The sequence below is a fragment of the Ascaphus truei genome, assembly GCF_040206685.1.
Source record: "Ascaphus truei isolate aAscTru1 chromosome 2 unlocalized genomic scaffold, aAscTru1.hap1 SUPER_2_unloc_4, whole genome shotgun sequence".
Taxonomy (NCBI): domain Eukaryota; kingdom Metazoa; phylum Chordata; class Amphibia; order Anura; family Ascaphidae; genus Ascaphus; species Ascaphus truei.
In genome coordinates, this window is record NW_027453818.1 from 384,644 (window position 1) to 406,273 (window position 21,630).

Consider the following 21,630-nt stretch of genomic DNA (forward strand, 5'->3'; position numbering starts at 1 on the left):
CCCTAAGATCTAGGCCACAGCAAGGCGATCCCCCGAGAGACATAATTGCTCGTTTTCAATATTTTAAAATAAAAGAATCCTTCTGTCAGATGACACGCAACAACCCCACATTTGAAGCCCACAAAATCCAAGTCTTCCAAGATATCTCCCCCACCACCCTGCTGAAAAGGAAGCAACTTACCCCCATCACAAAAATCCTCCGCGATGAAGGAGTTAAAAACCGCTGGATCTATCCTTTCGGCCTCCTAGTCTCCAGAAACAGGGCATCTATTACAATACGGCGGGCGGAGGAAGGGGGAGACTTCCTCACAAAGTTGGGCCTGCAGGATAAAATCCCTGAGGAAATGGCGGGCGGCAGACCGGCACCAGACCCATCATGGCGCGAGGCAGGTAAATCTGACAAAAACAGACAAACCCGCAGCCCCTGTTGAAATGACGCTAACAGAGACATACTGCTCGCTCACAGTTAAAGTTGACCTCACCCCCGCCCGAACCGGCCACCCGTTGTGGCCTCCCATGCGGTGTCCCCACTAGTTACAAACCTGGCAGCGACCTGAGGTGCCCAGCTAAAATTCAAAACCCGCCACACTTACCTTGAAGCCCGACAGCAGCCCCCAGAGACTGGCGGCCATCTTGGAACAGCTCCGGAGTCCGACTGACAGAGAGGCGGAGGCAGATGACGTCGGAGGGGAGGAGTCATCGCACCTCACGAGATGAGCTGATGACCGGAGTGGAGACCCATCCAAGATGGCGACGAACAGAGACGGGACGGAAGGGGCGGACCCTAAAAGATTGCGGCGGAAGTGACACGGAACAGCACACAAGAAGCGGCGAGCTGCAGTAGAGGAAGGGGGCGGGTTAGAGCTAAGGAGAGAGAAGGGTAGAGGGAGCCGGTCCAAAAGAGGGAAGGGTAGCAGAACACAGGTAGGTGGAGGGAAAGACAGGCTTCGTGGGAGAGGGGGAACAGGAGGACGGGGAGTGTGGAGCAGGGGAAAGAAGGAATGGGGATGGGGGGATAAGAAAGTAGAGGGGAAGAAGCAAAAGTCAGAAGAAGGAGCAGGAGGGGGAGGATGAGGAAAGAAAGGGAAGGTGGCGATTAAAGAAGGGGAGGAAGAAGAAGGGGCTCAGGGATGGAGGGATGAGGGATAGGGGGAGAGAGAAAAGATAAACACTAGCGGTTAGCAGCACTAGCAGCAAGCTAAAAAGGGGCCGAAGCACACTGTGGGGCCACGGGGGTTATGGGGGGAGCCAAGGGAATACCACAGGGAAAGAGAAGGTTCAGCTCATCCTAGCGGTGCAATGATTAGGGTATACAGGGTAGGCAAGGTTGCGATTAAGCACTAGCAGTTCAAAAGTTAGGTTTGTGCTTTAGAGGTTTACAAGTTAATTGTTAAGATTCACTATGTCTAACAATACATTATGGACTAATAAAGATAATGTACTGTCGGCTGGGACGGCGGTCCCACAGTCACCATGTGCTTACACTCTCGGGCTGGGGCAGCTGCCCTAGATCCCGAGGAAGACCTGGGGAAGGGGTGGAACAGAGCGGCCCTGAGGAGGAGGCAGGAGGCGGAGGGCGCGACCCAGAGGTCCACCAACCCACAGGCACGGGGGAGGAGGTGGTCCTATGCCACTGACTCCTCTCCCATCCAGTTCTATATGTTTTGTGTGTTTTCTTTCCCCATTGTGTTCCATGTCCCCTATGTTTCTACCCCACCCCACACCGTCTCCTACACAGGTGGTCCCCCGCTGAAGTCACACAACAAGCTGAGTACTGCAGAGGAACAGAAGCTGCCCAGTAGAGGTCTGAAGCACCAGACTGCAGCATTCTCGACGCAAGGTCAGTCCACAGCATCATCATGCCTTTAACCTTTATATCGCACAACACTAAAGGGTTAAACTCCTCCCGCAAATGTAAAATAGCACTCACCGACTACAAAAGAAAGAGGGCAGACTTCATATCACTCCAAGAAACACACTTTAGCACCACTAGCTCCCCCAAATACTTTCACAAACATTCTAAACAGGTATACCTATCCTCTGCCATAGAAAAAAAGCGGGGTGTGGCAATCTTGATCCACAACAGAGTAGGGCTAGTGGTGGATAAGGTGAAAAAAGATCAGGACGGCAGGTTCTTGATGATCATAGGATCCATAAATGCACAACCAATAACAGTGGCCACAATATACGCCCCAAGCGTACAAGAGGCAGACTTCTTCACAAAGACGTTTGACGTTATATTTTTTTTTTAGCAAAGGTGCTATAATCTTAGGTGGAGATTTCAATACAGCTTTGAATGCAGCCCTGGATAGATCAGGTCCCCATAGACAAAGGGTTACAACACGACCTTCAGCCCTAGAACAAGGATTAAAAGATTTACAACTATTAGACGTTTGGAGGGAGACACACCCGTTAGACAGAAACTACACCTTCTACTCCCACCCCCATGACTCATTCAGCAGAATCGACTACTTCTTTGTCTCTAGTAGACTGGTCCCCGTGATCACCCATTCTGGGATCCATGATATTTCATGGTCAGATCATGCACCAATTGAGCTAAGGTGCACATAGATCGGGCTGGAAAGATCAAGAGCAAATTGGAAACTAAACGAATCCCTCCTAAAGATCCCCGATTTGCAAGGAAAGGTCAAAGAGGTGATCAAGTACTTCTTTAATGAAAATAAAGGTAGCGTTCGCTCTCACATAACCCTCTGGGAGGCACATAAAGCAACACTGAGGGGGGTTTTGATTAGCCTGGCGGCCAAAAAGAAAAAGAAAATCAACGCAAAAAATAATTAAAGAATAGGCAGAGTTAAAGCAGCTTTGGGAACAACACATACGCTCCCCAAATGTGGCAACTCTCCAGAAAAGTAAAGACACTCAGATTAAATTGAACCTACTCCTCACCTCCCAGGCCGAGAAATCGTTAAGTTGGTCAAAGAGAAGATTCTTTGAGAAAGCAAACAAACCAGATACCTTGCTGGCTAACATGATTAACTCTAAAACAACTAACTATAACATACAATCCCTGCGCCGGGAATCGGGTGGGGTCACGGCCAATCCCAAACATATATTAGGGGAATTTAAAGCCTTCTATGCAAAATTGTACGACGGGTAAAAGTTATCCCGTTCTACTGGTACAACGGAGGCCCTTCAGAGCTTCCTGAGGAACTCAAACATACCCGGTTTGAGTGGGTCAGATAGAGAGGTAATAGGTAGTGATTTCACAATGGAGGAATTATCAGAGGTTATTAAAAACCTGAAACCCTCTAAAGCCCCGGGTCCCGACAGATATTCAAATCTTTACTATAAGAAATTCAGGAAACAATTGGCCCTATATCTCCTCCGCATGTTTAATCAAGTACTGAACGGTTCCCTTTCCCAGCCAGATGCTCCAAGCGTCCATTTCAGTAATACATAAGAAAGGGAAAGACCCCCAGGACTGTAAAAGCTACAGACCAATATCCCTGATTAATTCGGACATCAAAATCTACGCTAAAGCTGTACCAAAACCCATCAGCAATTGTAAAATTGCCTGGAGGAAACTTAGAGAGATTCCAAATAAGAAATGGTACAAGACAGGGTTGCCCCTTGTCCCCCTTTCTCTTTGCTCTCACAATAGAACCTCTGGCGGCTAAAATTTGAAATAATATAAATATTCAGGGCATAATGATTGGAAAAGCAAATTATAAAATTTCCCTGTTTGCCGATGATATTATCCTAACGCTAACCAAACCTCAAACCTCCCTTCCTAATCTCCAAAAGGAGCTTGAGGACTTTGGGGGTATATCGGGATACAAGATTAACAGTGATAAATCAGAGGCCCTAAATCTCAGCCTAACAGAGCCAGAAGTGAAACTAATTAAAATAAATTTTGCATACAAATGGAGCCCTTCATACATCAAATACCTGGGAGTGAATGTATCAAGGGACTACCAGTCACTATATCAGTATAACTACCCAGCTCTCTTTGACAAAATCAAAAAGGATTTGAGCAAGTGGGAAGATTATCAGATATCGTGGATCGGAAGGATGATATCTCTAAAAATGAATATACTCCCAAGGTTACTGTATTTTTTTCAAACCCTGCCGGTCCATGTCCCCGGCTCAGAGCTTAAAAACATCCAAAATAGGATGTTCCATTTCATTTGGCAAGGCAAAAGACCCAGAGTAGCCCGATCGGTTCTGTTGTCATCACGGGGGAGAGGGGGCATGGGGGTCCCGGACATCCAGAAATATTATCAGGCCGCTCAGCTAAAACAAGCGGTACTATGGAATACAGATCAGACCCAAAGATGTTGGCTCCAAATAGAAGCACATTATGCTAAAATGCCTTACCTGCCAGCATGCCTATGGAGTATGGAAAGAGGAGATATGCCACCGCAAAAATTTAAACTAAGAACAGCAAGGCACACATGGGAAGTCTGGCTAAAAACAAAAATCAAATATAAGCTCGCCTCTACGGGCTCACAGCTTACACCAATATTTGATAATCCTAAATTTCCCCCGGGGTGTGCTTCAAAACAGTTTGACCAACTAAAGTCAAAAGGAATAAAGACACTGTTGGATATACTGTGCCTAGGAAGTCTCTTAAGCTATAGGGATCTGAAAGCGAAATATAAGATACCAGATTTGGATGCGTTTAAGTACCACCAAATTAGGCACTTTGCCCAAAAGACTTCTCCTAACCCGGAATTCCCTTTACCCACTGGATTTGAGAGACTATGCAAGTCTGACTCAGACCAAAGGGGACTAATCTCCAAGATCTATTCAGAAATGGAAACAAGGGAAGGACCCCCTAGGCATGACTACATGCTTAAATGGGCCGCCGACCTGAATGTAACTATTGAAGAGGAAGATTGGGAAGAAATCTGGGTAGCGGCCTCTGAGACATCTATATGCACCACCACAAAGGAAAACATTTATAAAATACTCTACTACTGGTATCTCACGCCAGTGAGACTAAAACAAATCTACCCTCTGGCATTGGATCTGTGATGGAGAGGCTGGGGTCAAAGGGGAGACATGGCCCACATATGGTGGACATGCCCAGAAATTAAGAAGTACTGGACTACGGTCCAAAATTTAATAAAAGAGGTCACAGACCTCGAGTTACCCATTGAACCACTGACCTACCTACTGGCCAGACCAATTGAGGAAATTGGTCGACCAACTAGGAAATTAATCTCCTTTATCCTCACAGCGGCGAGGTGTGAAGTAGCGTCTTCCTGGAAGAAGGTAGCCCCCCCCACTAAGGGAATGATAAAAAAAAGAGTCAACGAAGTGATGCTGATGGAAAAGCTCACAGCCTACCTAAAGCAGAAAACTAAACCATTCGAAAGGGTGTGGGAACCGTGGTTGACACTATAGGAAAGGACTCCCCTCCCCTACCCCCCCCCCCCCCCCCAAGCAAAACAGGAATCCCCTCGGGGAGGACGATCAGCCCTAATAACTGGGACGCAGGCCGCCCAGAAGAAGACACTCCCCCCCCCCTTTTTTTTTCCCACCCCTTCCCTCCCTCTCCCCCTCTGTGTTCTCTTTTATCTTTCTCCTACTTTGGAACTATACTAAGCTTCCCCCTCTTGGGAAGTGATCTTTGTGGGCAAGTTACCTTGCCCCCCTTCCACAAAATTTGAAAATGGTGTTATGTATTGGGATGTAAATATTGACACTTGTATATATGTAACTGTGTATCTACCCAATAAAAATGTTTGGGAAAAAAAAAAAAATCTACGCTAAATTACTAGCCAACAGATTAAGGGCCTCATGCAGTAAGCGACGATTATGTGAAATCGGCAAGCTTACCGATTAGTCATGTTATTGGCGATTTTTCCTCTCCGTATGCAGTAAGTGCCAAATACATTCAAAATCAAGCCGAAAACAAATCCGCCCACTCTCACGATGATTAGCCGATCACACACAGGTGTATCGGCGTGCGTGGCGGGGTGCTGTTAGGTTGCCCAATCACAAATCTTGCTGAATCAGGCGAAACAAGCATGTATTGGATAGCGCGCCATATTTAAAGGCAACGTGTACTGCTAATCATTCTCTGTGTTGTTGGGAGTGAGAGAGAGAGAGACGCACAGAGCTGGACGATTGAAGATTTGCATATTGACTGAGAGACTTGTTGTGTATTGGGAGAGCTTTGTCCTTTGTTGTTTTGTTTACATCTTTGTCTTGTTTTATATGTGGAAGTGGTTCATGTGATTGCCTGTACATTTCTTGTCTGTTTTTTGTGAGTGCTGGAAGTATGCCCGCAAAGCGTGGGAAGAGTGATGCTGGTGGGAGTGGGAGTGCTACTCGTGCGAGTACGCGTCGGAGTGAACGTACTGTTCAGGGGAGTGATGTTGCTGGTGCACCGAGTGGTGTTGCTGGGAGTGGGAGTGCTGTTGCTGGGAGTGGGAGTGCTGGTGCTGCGAGTGGTGTTGCTGGGAGTGGGAGTGCTGTTGTTGGGAGTGGGAGTGCTGTTGCTGTGAGTGGGAGTGCTGGTGCTGGGAGTGCTGGTGCTGAGTGTGAGTGCTGGTGCTAGGAGTGGGAGTGCTGGTGCTAGGAGTGGGAGTGCTGCTGGTGGCGCAGTTGCTGATGGGGTGTCTGGTGGTGGCGTGCTTGCTGCTGCCCAGCTTTTGGAGGCTCTTCCATTGGAAGAAGGAGAGTCCAGTCAGCACCAGCCAAGCTCTGACCCTAAACCTGCTCGGAAGAAACGTGTGGAGAAGCCACGTAATCCTCGCTTCAATGACCAGGAAAATACAGCTCTTGTCACTGGCATTCTGGAGCACTATGACAGTATCTATGGACATTTAGTAGGTAAGTGTACCTTTACATTTATTATTCAAATACATGTGATCCTAGGTCATCTGAGTTTTGTTCATATGCAAATATGGGTACACAATATCTTTCTATGTTCATTAGTGTGGAAACACAGCTTTTTATCATGCCTTACAAGGACAAATAAACACAGGCGGTCAATTTGCCAGAACTGCATACAATATGAATGCAAGCTTGCTTACATGTATAGGTTTAGTAGTGAATGCTCATGTGCTTCACATATTACACATAAAACAGCATGTTTGCTATCTCTTGGTACAGCTAGCAGTGTAGGAAACTGGTGCTTATATTATTATTAATTTACCTCATATATTTTATATGTTTTTCAAGGGCGGACAAGTGCAGCAAGCAAAAAAGAAATGTGGGACACAATAGTCATTGGTGTCAATGCCTGTGGGAATCGTGTCAGGGACAAGTATCATTGTCGGAAAAGATTTGATGATATTAGGTCCAAATTGAAAAAGAAAATACAAGACCAACGCGTGCATGCTACTGGCACTGGAGGTGGGCCCACACCACAACGTCTCATATTGACTCCATTGGAGGAGCTGCTTCGGCCAAAATTACTTACCGTCGTCGTGGAAGGCTTGGCTGGTGACCGTGATATTGGAATTTATCCCTCACAATTTCCAGCAGGTGATAAATATTACTGTACTAGGCGTGTCGTTGCTTACAGTTATTTTGCATATTTACACTGCTTTTTATACTGTCTTCACAATATAAGCATACCTGCATCTATATATGTATATGTCTGATTCTGTATATATATATATCTCAAAATAGACATATATGTAGTAGTCCTACTAAAAGCAGTAACTAATATAGCACGTGCCATTGCGTGCTCATTTACATGTGAATTCCCAAAATGCATAGCTACAGTGGAAGCAATTGATGGTGGGCGAAGATGGGGAACAACAGGGTAGTACACATGTGTAACACATGTTAATGAGAAATTATTAGTAGCTACAGGTACAGAACATAAATATGTATCATATTATTGTGTATTTTATTTATTTTACTCCGACAAACATGACATTACTGCCTATTTTAAGCATGCATCAAATAAATTGCATGCAACGGCCTACAAACATCACTTGCACTAACACATCTATAGTTGGTTATGAAAAGGTCCATTTTTGCTTTATGTCATATACAGACAGCATAATGAGGCACACGTATCATATGTTATGTCATTGTTTTCATAACTTAAACACTGCAGACGACTACTTAGCTCATCTACCATTGTGTTAACGCAGCTGCAATTAATATCTCATCACAGCATACACTTCAACAGAGGGGGTGGGGTTCAGCACACACACTAATTACAGCCTCATTTCAGGGTCAACTTAGTTCACACCATTTTCACCTGTTTCAAGTAATTGAAAGGTGTGGCTGATTAGGCTTTTTGGGGAAGGGAATACCGTTCTTACAACCTGACTAGCACAACTGAAGTTAATCACACTCATTTGAAAGCTTAACTTTAGCTACTAAATGCCCCAACAACTCATTACTTATCAAAGCGTACGTCACACATTAGTTCACTCATATCTATAGTTGAACTACTATCAACGACACATTATCACACACTGCATGTGTTGTCTTGTTGAGTCACAGCCACATTCAGGTGTGCCACATCTTCGATTAATGTACCACACATATCCTCTACCAAAAACAACACTTTTTGCAATATGACCACCTTCATGATAACCATTGTGAATGGTCATCTCATGATAGTTATGTACATTATGATACTGATATCACTACACAACATATGATTTTTATGTACAAATTTAATCTATTTATCCTCACGCATTACTGCAGAAACATAGTATGTTGTATGTTAGGGAACTCAAAACTTCTAAGTACACAGGCATGTACATTGTTATTACAACTATTTATGTTCACTTTCACATACACATTTTGGGTAAAGGAACTGATGCTGTTAGGTACTCATAAATACAGAACATACAATAACTGTTTGTTCAATATTTACACATGTAAATGTAAAACTTATGTTATTGTTATATATAGTTGCCCCTGGAGGACATGTGTCACCTGAGACGGAACAAGTGTCTTCACCTGGGTCAGCCAGCTCAACACACCTAGAAGGTGAGTGTATCAGTTGGTGGCCATATAATATGTGCTCTTCTATATGTTATGTTGTCATGTTCATTATTTGTTTTGCACATCTTCTTTAAATAGGATTACTTAGTGTCAGTGAAAATTAAGTGTAAGGCAACATGTATTGTGTTAGTGATGTGAACTATCATGTAGGACTTCTGAGTTTAGAGCAACTTTTCATTCATTCATATTTCATACTGAGTCCAAACATTATTCGTAAGTCAAGGTAGTTTTTAATGTGAGGTTATAAAACGTATGCTAACATGTTAGGTGTTACTTAGGACACAGTACAATTACATAGTAACACAGCATACATTAACATGCCATTTAATAATGTGTACATTTCTTTTTAGAACATCATGGTGATGAGGATGATGAGGATGATGAGGATGACGCCGCAGAAGAGACTGAAATACAATCAAGTGACCATGAAGAGGTGCCAATAGAAACTGTTTTACCGCCAAATCGTCCATCAACTTCCACATACGATGCAATTGTAGCTTCAGAGGGAAAAATTGTGGACGCAGAAAATCGTCGCCATTCTGACATGATGACAGTGCTGGAAAGGATGATTGGACTGCAGGAAGAAACAGTATCACAATTGGCACATCTCCACAGAGTCTTCATTGAAGTGCCTAAACAGTTGCAAAAAATCAACACCTCATTCGAAGCATTAGTTGTTCAGCAAACCCAAGCTAATTACTTGAGAATGACTAATGTACCCCAATTCAACACCTCACAGGCTGGATCATTACATGCTGGTGAGTTTTCACCACATTCATCTGATCTTCAGTCACCAGGTCCGAATGTTACCGGTCAAGTAGCACACATTGGTGTGCAGGTTCCTGACGACATCCTACCGCTGCCATCTGTACAAAATCAGCAGCTGACACCTACAAAGGAGGCCACAAAAACAAAACAGCACAAGCAGTTAGTACTGACCAGGAAAGATGAAACGGACCAACCATGTGTTGTGCACGGTGTACCAACTTGCTCACATGTGTCACTGCCCACAAGCCCTGTCGGTGAACAGTCACTGCCCAAAAGCCCTGTAGGTGAGTCACTGCCCACAAGCCCTGTCGGTGAACAGTCACTGCCCAAAAGCCCTGTAGGTGAGTCACTGCCCACAAGCCCTGTCGGTGAACAGTTACTGCCCAAAAGCCCTGTAGGTGAGTCACTGCCCACAAGCCCTGTCGGTGAGTCACTGCCCAAAAGCCCTGTAGGTGAGTCACTGCCCACAAGCCCTGTCGGTGAACAGTCACTGCCCAAAAGCCCTGTAGGTGAGTCACTGGCCACAAGCCCTGCCCGTGAAGTGCCAGAGGCCACTCAAAGTGGCTCTGTTGTGGCTAAAGTTGGTGGCAAACGAAAAAAAAAAATGCAAGAGACAACAAGCAGGCCTGTTACTCGCTCTCAAAAGGAACAAAAAAAATAAATGTTATAATTCACTAAATATGTCTTTGGCCTTGTTTTGTTGACTTCACATTATCTAATTAATATTGTATGTATGCTGAAGACTGTGTTGTTTCCAAACTTTCAACTATGTTCTTGTACACGTGAAGTTTTGGAAATGTTAACACTCATAATTAATGAATAGTGTTATAAATATTGATGTATTAATCGTCTGTTCAGTAATGGTCCACCTGGAACCAGTTGCAAAGTTTAGAGAAGCTGCCATTGACTTTGCAGCAAAACATTGCATTTGGGTGTGTTAATTGATGTAATAATTGCATGTGCATATTATTCACATGCAATTATAAAAACACCTAAGTAACTGCAAACATCTTTCTTGTACGTGTACAGCAGGATTATGTGTAAATTATTACTTACCTTTGCCTTGCTTGGGCATTGTAATTTTTTCCTTTAATCATTTGTGTGTTCTTGTTTCAATAACATCTCAGAATGTATAATAATATATATATACACACACACACACACACACACACACACACACACAGTGTGTGTGTGTGTGTGTGTGTGTGTGTGTGTGTGTGTGTGTGTGTGTGTGTGTGTGTGTGTGTGTGTGTGTGTGTGTGTGTGTGTGTGTGTGTGTGTGTGTGTGTGTGTGTGTGTGTGTGTGTGTGTGTGTGTGTGTGTGTGTGTGTGTATATATATATAGTAATATCTAAACTGGTATAGATGTATTTTAAAAACTAATACACTTCATGCTTCCTTGTGAAAACACACAATTTTAATAATACAGGCCTAATGTTTGAGAAATATACTAAGTGTGAGACTCTAACAGTATTGTGCTTAAACAAATGTTTATTACTTAATTCACTCATGTTTATCACCATTTAAATAGGTTTCATACAAGGCCTACTTACTGCCATCAATGTTGTGTGTACTCCTGCAATATGAAAAAAAAAAATATATAATATATATATATATATATATATTTATATATATATACACACATACACACAAAAACACACACACACACACAATATACATATAGTACAATATACACTTTATATATATATATATATTTATGAGAGAGATATATTTATATATATAGAGATACACACGTATTTAAACTCATGCAGACAGGGAGTTAACCAGACTTTCAAATACACACAGAAATGTATGCGGGAAAAAAACATTTCTTTTTGCAGGTGTGTGTATTTACTGATATGGCTGGCTAAGCACTATTTTCACACAGTGCTCTTTGTTAGTTTTCAAGAAAAAACAATGTTAATGATTTGAAAGTGTAGGAATGTTTTCAGTAAGGAGATAAAAAAAGGATACATGTTTCTCCCACAGTCGCATATCACTAACCACAACTGTTAAACCAATTACAAATACAGATCCAATTGGCGTTTGAAATAAGGAGTCAAAGTAGTTAGTTTTGTTGACCTTGACAAGGAAACACAGGAATTTGTTAGCCATTGAGCAGATTCATTTTGATGAGCAAAGAACACAGACCTGCACACAGCTTCTGTGCTACTCTGACATGGCTGATGAATTCGTTAACAATATGAATCCCCAGTTAGGGTATAAATTCATGGTGTCACAAGCTATTTTGCACAGTCCCGGACAGAAAGCCAGCACAGCCCAAATCTATGATTTGATTCGTGCAAAATATCCTTATTACCAAGACCGTAGGCATGCGCGCAATTTTAATTCATCAATAAGATTCACTTTATCAACTAATGATTTTTTTGAACGTGTGCAGGATAAGCTAGAACACAACTATGGTTTCTGGAAGATTGCCCAGGAAAAACAATTTAGCCTCAAAGAGGGCACTTATATAGTGGTGAAAGGCATATTTATTCCTAATGCCAATAGCAATGGATCCGCTACTACTGTTCCGTCTGAATCGATACCTGCTGCAATATCTGCACCCTCCATTCCTGAAACCCACATTGTACAACATCAAAAGTACTATGATTATGTACCAAGCCTTTCAGCTGAAAATGCATTGGAATGGGAACCCGAAGAAATGAACCTACCTCCCGACCAATTGTTTGAAGAAAGCTGTGCCGATTCCTATGATCGCTTCATGGAGGAGATGTGTGTCATACTGGATTCAGCGGGTGGGTCAAGCGTGGATGAAAATGCCTTGCATTTCTGGAGCGACCAGTTGCAGCCAGGCGAATAGTTAATTCTAGAAGAATGGTAAATATAACAACAGTTATGCGTTGACTGTGCGTTTAAAAGTTTTTTTTTTTTTAACCACCATTTTCACTTTCAATGCGTGGATACAGCGTAACATTGCAGACTGCATAACATGTAGCGATCACAAACAAATTGTTTCCGATTACAATATAGTATAACCTGAAAGAGTAGTACACATTGCTGACGGAATAAATATACGTACTTTGCTATCCCTTTAAACATATTAGCAACATTTTACCATAACTCTAACACATACCTGTTTTGTTATCATGCAACATCTACAACATTTAAAACCGGGTCCACCACGTATGACGTGGGACCCTTGTCATGGGCCAAGGCGTCCTTAAAAAGGATTACGGATGTAAGTCCCGCCCCCAAGCGACGTGCGCGCCTCAAAGCCTATTGGCTGTCATGTTTTGTTATAGTAACGGTAACTGCAGTGTGTCATACGTGCGGCTCAGTGTTTGTAGGCGTCAACTGGGTGTTAGCTGAATGTTAATTGAGTGGGAGGAGTGTTCGCGTGCGTTTCACGCTGGCTTAACATGACGTCACACGTATTGCATTTGCGCATTGTGTTATCGGCCGTGCTTTCTGTTCAAACACGTCTGTTTAAAAAGAATACAGATGTACTCGTTTAGAACGAATGTAGTTTCGTCTTCATTGTATTTGAAATAAAGATGTTATGTTTACTGGTATTTTCAACATGTATTGAACGCACAACGTACGCTTTGTTTTGTGCATGCGCTAACAGTTAGTGGAGCCAAGCGTGAAGTGCGTGCGCACACTAAGATGTGCGCGCACATCTTTCACTATACAGGCAACGTTCACTTCATATACATAGTTATGCCTGCTACAAATTTAAAGAAACATTACATACTGATGTACACTTTTACTTCTAACATATAAGTGACTGACGTGTGTATCTACACAATCATATAGAGCTGCGTAACGCGTTGTCACGGATACATATATAGTAAGGTGCCATCTTTGACCTTCATGTGTTTGCTGTATTTCAGAGATGTCGGGGAAGATACAATCGGATGAATGTATGATTTCAGAAGAGTCTACCTTTATATGAGATGATTGTGAGAAGGAGCCACCGACTACTATACTACATATGGAACTAATTTTATATTACTTGCAGCGCTTATTAACAAACAATTAAAAATGAGATACCCTTATGCCTATATTGCATAAGCACTTAATTAACATAATGATTTTGCAAAAGAGTGCCTCATGCATTTTTATGGAGTGTTCTTTAATTACTACTAGCATTTTATGGCATGGTGTGTCTTATATATAACAACCATTCCCACTCTGCTAACACATTTGTGTATTCTATTGTGTAATGGAACGTATGTCTGTCGAAACTATGTAACAATAATAATAATAATAATATGAGCATGTTCATGTATAGCGCTGCTAGTTGTACGCAGCGCTTTACAGACACATTTTTCAGGCTGAGGTCCCTGGCCCGTGGAACTTACAATTTATTTTTTGCCGCCTGAGGCACAGGGAGATAAAGTGACTTGGCCAAGGTCACAAGGAGCCGACACCGGGAATTGAACCAGACTCCCCTGCTTCAAACTCTCAGTGCCAGTGTGTGTCTTTACTCACTGAGCCACTCCTTCTCCCAATGTAAAGGACACTTACAACCAACTAGGCATTTCTTGTTCAAAATCTCTTGTTACATGGGTATGTTGATAAAATGGTTTGGGACTGTAGCAAATAATGTTATTGGCCAGATGTTGTGGTCCCCTACAATGCATGATGTTCTGAATATTACATCAACATCATGTAATGAAGTACGTTTCTGTGTATATTTCATTAACCTAACTAACTATAGTTTACTGTGTTTATGAAACGTTCTAAAAATAAATAGTATAGTCAATATGAGCATATAAGCTACCATAATAAAGCTGCTATCATTTGTCGGTGTTATACATGGATCCTACACCAATTGATAGAGACACAAACAGTTGTCTTAAAAAGTGTGTCTATGCTAGTGATAAATGTGCTCCCGTAAGTAAACAAATAAGTACAGTTATCCCCTTTTCTCCAAACACCTCTATATTACATTAATGGAAATTATAAGGAAACATAAATAAAATGTGATGAAATGTGAGTAATCATTTTGTAATACAATGCACATGAAACCTGAAGAGTAGCTAAATGCATATACATGATACAGAAAGTACATGTATATGACATTTGTCTTTAAACCAATATGTTGTGTTTTTACTTCAAATAATTATAGGAAGATTGAGGTAGGCACATCTTATGAGAGATGTCAGCAAATATACATACCATGATCAGTCATACTGGAGATATACCTATAATGCAATGGAACAATATGTAAATTGCAAACATTGACATGCCATCTTCAGTACCGTAAGCAACACAGCAAAGTGTGTATTTGGTGTTAAATGTGCAACACCATGTATATTTAATGACATTCAACATGTTAAGCAGCCTGGTGTACACATCATATGGATGTACATGTTACACTGCACCAATAACATTGTATGTAAGCATACTAGAAGAATGAGTGAGTATGGGCATACTATGGGTATTGTGTTTGCATAAGGAACAACACAATGCTAAAATATTAGTGCTTTGTTACCCCAGTTGTATTCACATACACACAACTAATTTACAATTGAAGAGGGATTATATAACCTGTGCAACAATAACATACCGGTGCCACATCCCTTTGTGCACACAGCAGAGAAAAGAAAGGTGTGCAACCCATATTCATCTGTGTCCTAACAGAAGGTTATATAAAGAAACATTCTTGTTAATATAACATAATTAAACTATAAAAGTAGTACTAGGAACATATCAGTTTTTACTTACAAGAAAAAAATGAATTGATGAGATTCTGGCGTGTCTGGCCACCACTGGCTGTTTGTTCATTTTCAGCAGCTACATGGGTGGGATGCTCGTCTACCAAAGCCTCAGCTAGGTCTGACTGTACATTGTGCCTGAGTGCAACATTGTGCAAAATGCAACAGGCAAGGATAATATCAGACACTTTTTGAGGCTTGTATAGAAGAGCCCCACCAGTTCTGTCCAGACACCTAAACCTGGTCTTGAGTAGGCCAAATGTCCTCTCTATAACAGATCTTGTAGATATATGGGCTGCATTGTACCTCTCCTCTGCTTCAGTTTGAGGGTTTAGCACCGGAGTCAAGAGCCACGGCCTAATTCCGTATCCTGAGTCACCTATAATGAATGGAGCACACATAAGCTGACATTAGTGATCAAATTGTACAATGCCAACATTCCTAAATAAAAATGTGTTTTGTGTTAGAACATGTAAATGTGTACTCACCCAGCAGCCAACCATGTTCAAAATGTCCCTCTTCGAACGCATGGAAGACTGAAGAGCTCCTCAGGATAGAGGAATCGTGACTGGAACCAGGGAATTTGGGTACCACATGCATTATCCTCATGGTCGCATCACATACCACCTGTACATTGAGTGAATGGTAGTGCTTACGATTGCGGTACACATGCTCACTCTGACTAGGTGCAATCAAAGCAACATGTGTGCAATCGATTGCACCCAGCACACATGGTATCCCTGCTATATTATAAAAGCCAGTCCTGACTTCCAGCCACTCTGTCGCCTCTGTAGGAAAATGAATATAATTCCTAGCGCGTCTATTGAGTGCATAGAGAAACTGGGTAAAGGCCCGCGAGAATGTAGATTGCGAGACCCCGCCCACTATGCCCACAGTTGTCTGGTATGACGCGGAAGCAAGATAATGTAATGAGCACAGCATTTTAACAAGCCCAGGGACTGCACGACCTCTAGCTGTGAAAAAATCTAAATCTCCCCTTATCTCCTCATAAAGAGATAAGATTGCTGCTGAACTCAAACGATAGCGACTTACAATCTCCTCCTCACTCATCCCATCTAACAGGGTTCTCTCCCTGTACAGACGCGGACGAGGCACAACTTGTCTCCTCTGTCTTCTCCTCTGATCTCCTGTCCCTCTACCTGTCCCTCGGCCTGTCCCTCTCCCTGTCCCTGTCGTATCCGCGTGACTGTCCCTGTCACTGTCCCTCGGTGTGTCCCTACCTTGCCCTATATCATTCTCTTGATCAGCAAGCATGTCATAGAAAAGAATGTTCCTGCGTCTCCTAAACATTCGCAACATTTTGAAATGAGTAGCTGTGAATGAGCAGGTAATGTGCGTCCTTTAAATAGGTATGTGATGATGTCAGGTGACATAGTAAAATGCAAGGTGTTACATTAACATAATAAAGTACTTCTGTGGCAAGCTGTGTGTAGTTGTTGTTATAAGTATTTGTTGTGTGTATTCTGCAGGGAATGATGATATTTGCCAATGATGTGACGTGAAGCTTTGTACAAACATTGCTTGCAAATAAATAGTGTAATGTGCAATGCATGTAAAACTTGTGAACGCAAGAGTCAGTCATGTAATGAGACAAAAAGGCTGAGATTGACGTGGGAAAAGTTTTGTGTAACATGTGTAATTAGCCATGTTATTGTCACATGTTGCCAACAATGAATAGTCGTGTGCATATGCATGCATTTCTGTAAGGAGGATAGTTGCTATAGAATGAGTTTACAAGGTGTCCCAATGATGAATTACTGTACATGTGTGTATAAGTTAGGTTGAAGTGCTTGTAATGCTACGGTTACAGTGTAAACATGCAATGTGATTGAGCGTCCAATAAGTGACGTCATGAAAATAGGGAGGACCCAAACCTAGATGTAAACATGAGAATTTAGATGTACATGAAGGTTTAAAGATGCGTGACACATTACAAGCATTGTGTAATGTAAAGGAACATGAATATACGGTGTATGTGTGACATGTGTGACATGTGTGACATCATGTAAATAATTGTCGCTGAGTTCAGTAAAATGTGTGATATGATGTGAGGTTCTCCTTTAAGAGTTGAGTATAGTATTTTCCCTTGCCACATCATCACATGATGAGTAATGTGACCCGCAAATGCTGAAAACATGTAAAAGTAGAATGTTATGCAAATAAGACACGTCAGCTGTGACACAATGCAGGAAATGCCCCCCACACTGTAATGCAAATCCCCCTTGTATTGTGAGCAATGAAACGTAAACAGTACTATACTGTTATACGTCCCCGCTCCATTGACTTCCATTGATGTACAGAAGATTTTTTTTTTCTAAGTGCCGTTCCGGCAGCCTTAGCGATCGTTCTCCCGTCCAAACTGCCAACTTTAGTTGGCGGGAGAAATTGGCCATAACATCTCAATTTCGTAGTGCCGATCAGCCCCGATAAGCTGGTTTTTTTTGTTGAATCCAGCCGATTTAAAAAAAGTGGCGATCAGTGTCGAAAACAGGCTTATCGGCAGGCGACTGGCCATAACAAAATTATCGGCTCCGAAACCTGGCGAAATCAAGCACTTATCGGCGCTTACTGAATCTCAAACCCAATTTTGGCTATAAAATGGCCATATTTCCCTTATCAACGCTTACTGCATGAGGCCCTAAGTCTTATCCTACCCAGACTGGTGCACCCAGATCAAGTCGGGTTTATCCAGGGTCGACAAGCATCAGATAATACCCGACGGAGGGGAAGGACAAGGACTTGGAGCACAGCAAAAAACAGCAGGCTGGCGGCAGTGGCAACGTGCAAAAACTTTATTACGGCAACATTGCCATCATAAAAAAAGGACAGGTTCTCTGACGCGTTTCGTCTAAGAGACTTTTTCAAAGAGTGCTATACTGCAGCCAGGGATGTTCCATAAGTACCCTCAAACACCCACGTGATCAATTAGAAATCCCCGCCCCTGGCCAATAGAATACAGGCCACTAGATAATTATGTAAATTTGGAGGGAGTTGCCCATAAAATCTAATGGAGGGGAATTTTAACCATATAATTCCTGGATATATAATAGGAAACTAATACTGCATGGGTAGCAGGTCTATCCTCTGGCTGCCAAAGCAAACTGATATGTGGAGAACATAACAAGACAGAACATTTAATCTTATATAAAATATACATATTAATATACATTAATAGGTGATGCATCATCTGATAACATTATGCTTATTAGAATGACCATTTAGATTGCAAAAGATTATCCCAGAGAGCTAGATGTACTTAATTCACCTATTGTGCATATAGTTAAAAACATGTTTAAGACATGTAACAAATCTAAACGTCTAATAAAATAAAATAAGAGCAGCCACACAGAGAGAATATAGAATATCACATAATTCTAGGTGAAAATTCAGGCAGCAGACACTGGATAAGAAAAACATAAGAGACTAACCCTATTGCATTCTATTTTGTATAAGAGCAGCAGACCACCCAATAATCGTTGGTGCCTGCTGGCTATCCGTTCCAGAGAAGGGGACCTCACCGCTGCTCTCCTTGAGGCGTGCATCCGTCCCAGAACAGGTAAGTAAGAAGGAGGGGAGGGACAAGGACTTGGAGCACAGCAAAAAATAGCAGGCTGGCGGCAGTGGCAACGTGCAAAAACTTTATTACGGCAACATTGCCATCATAAAAAAAGGACAGGTTCTCTGACGCGTTTCGTCTAAGAGACTTTTTCAAAGAGTGCTATACTGCAGCCAGGGATGTTCCATAAGTACCCTCAAACACCCACGTGATCAATTAGAAATCCCCGCCCCTGGCCAATAGAATACAGGCCACTAGATAATTATGTAAATTTGGAGGGAGTTGCCCATAAAATCTAATGGAGGGGAATTTTAACCATATAATTCCTGGATATATAATAGGAAACTAATACTGCATGGGTAGCAGGTCTATCCTCTGGCTGCCAAAGCAAACTGAGAACCTGTCCTTTTTTTATGATGGCAATGTTGCCGTAATAAAGTTTTTGCACGTTGCCACTGCCGCCAGCCTGCTGTTTTTTGCTGTGCTCCAAGTCCTTGTCCCTCCCCTCCTTCTTACTTACCTGTTCTGGGACGGATGCACGCCTCAAGGAGAGCAGCGGTGAGGTCCCCTTCTCTGGAACGGATAGCCAGCAGGCACCAACGAGCCAGCTACACGAGTCTCTGCACTCCCTGCTCGAGGACCCGCCGGGAACACGTGACCCGCCACAGAAGGAACCGCCGGATTGGAGAAGCACTCCGGTCAGGTTAGAGATCACTTTCCCTATCAAATGGCTATCCGAATTGTGCCTTATTGTGCCTGAATGAAGTATTATGCTATTATGCTACCATTCTCCATATAGGGGTACCTATTCCACCGCTCCCATTTATAACTTCTAATCTGGCAAATCTGCCCTACCACTGTTACACTGAGGATCACAACAGTCCTCAAACCAACACCAATTTGAAGCACCACCTTAGGGGTTAATTCCCTTAACTACCTATGTCTCTGGCATTGTGGTAGCTCATTGCTGTGTTTGGTAAGGATTCATTTTTTGCATCCAGTGGTTTATGACAATGATATTTTAACCCCTTACAGGCTGGCTTGTGGCTTTTTTGTGCATAATAATTAAAATTTATTTTTTCTATGAACTAAATTTATACAGTTGCTGAGTATTTGGAGTTCCTTTTTTAAGACTGTCACACAGAGACTTGTGTACTTTACGCTTTCATTATGGATGACACATTTGAGGATTGTGTCCAAGAGGATGTCGCAGATACATTTGTATTTAGATGCAGTAACCACACAAAAAGAAGCAGAAAAGCTGAACATGTTTTTGATGAAACCGGTAAAGTGTTTTGCGAGGAATCATCCGACCTGGTGACTTATTTTCAAAAGTTACAACAATTATTATCACTTAATATTCGGTTATGGTGGGACATAACCTCCTTGGATAACTATGTGAGAGTCAACAGAATTCCATGGGGGTTACGTATCAAAAAATCTCCCACCTTCGGATTTATTAGCAAAGAATTTGAAAATAAATGGAGGATGGCCTTAGATGAGTGTTCCTGCAAGCTCATGGGACTAATTATTACTCACAAAAAGGAAGAGAGATCTGCTTTAGAAAAAGAAATTTTGGATTTGAAAACAAAATTAAAATCATTTAACAAAATGGAACATTTTTCTAATAATGACCTCATCCTGTCCCAGAATATAGACGAGGTAGAGAATACGATCTTGGAAAAGAAACAATCCAAGTTCGAAAGGGACAAGCAAGATTATCTTAAACATCAAGTATATTTTTGGGAACTACCCCCGAAACCCAACATAAATAGATTTAGAGGTAGATCAAAATCACCCCAACATAGATCTAATCAGAACAAGGGTGCTAATCAACCAACCCCTAAAAAATCAATACTCAAAAATAAATATGCTGAAGCGTCTAGTGCAGACTCAGATCTTTCAGAAGGGGAAAATAGATCTACCTCAATCACATTTGAAAAAGAGAAATATGATGATCCCTGGAAGAAGAAAAACCCAGGTGGGGTATTTCGCGAGTCCACTACCTCGGATAGATTGAGCCACACCTCATATACCAGTGAGAATGATGCAAGACCATCCACCTCCTCCTTTGTACCCGCTTTTTTAGGACGCGGAGGTCCAAAAGGAAGAGGGGAAGTCCAAAGAGGGGCCACGAAGAGAAAAAAGTACCACTAGCGGTGGACAATGTTATTAATATTTCGAACACGTCATTGACCACTGACCAACTTGGGCTCCTGAATAAGGGGCTTAATTTTGCTCCGCTAAGTAACTTTGATCTCTTCAATACCATCATAGACTTGCAGTGTTTCACTCGTAAGCTGGCATTAACCAAATTCTTTTCAGCACACAAGAGTTCACCAAATGAACCAGGAGAGATTTGGGCTCTACTGTAGATGTTGATTTGAATGTATGTGACACTAACAGAGAAACTCTTTCTTACAGGGAGCACTGTGCAGTTGCAGATCTGGAGGGTCTCCTTGGTGACCAAACTGGTAATTTATCCCCATATGACCTTTCTATGGATTTCTTCCAACATGAACATACAAATTTTAAAAGAAAGTCAATCTTCTGCGCCAATAACTCTAAGGGTCCCTTCATCTCTACATTTGAGAAACTTGTTGAGAGGGACCTTAGGGTACTGGCAGAGGGGATCATGATTGGTCA

The 21,630-nt window shown here is 42.2% G+C and overlaps 1 long non-coding RNA gene across 1 annotated transcript in view; it reads right to left on the minus strand.

The window, feature by feature from the left end:
- Positions 1-9,183: 9,183 nt before the first annotated feature.
- LOC142473282 (uncharacterized) overlaps positions 9,184-21,630 on the minus strand; it is a 42,281-nt gene continuing 29,834 nt past the window's right edge. The window contains exons 2-5 of the long non-coding RNA XR_012790024.1: positions 15,260-15,326; positions 12,396-12,550; positions 11,271-11,293; positions 9,184-9,839 (exon numbers count right to left, since the gene is read on the minus strand). This is a non-coding gene — a long non-coding RNA (uncharacterized LOC142473282). The remainder of the gene's footprint in view (positions 9,840-11,270; positions 11,294-12,395; positions 12,551-15,259; positions 15,327-21,630) is intronic.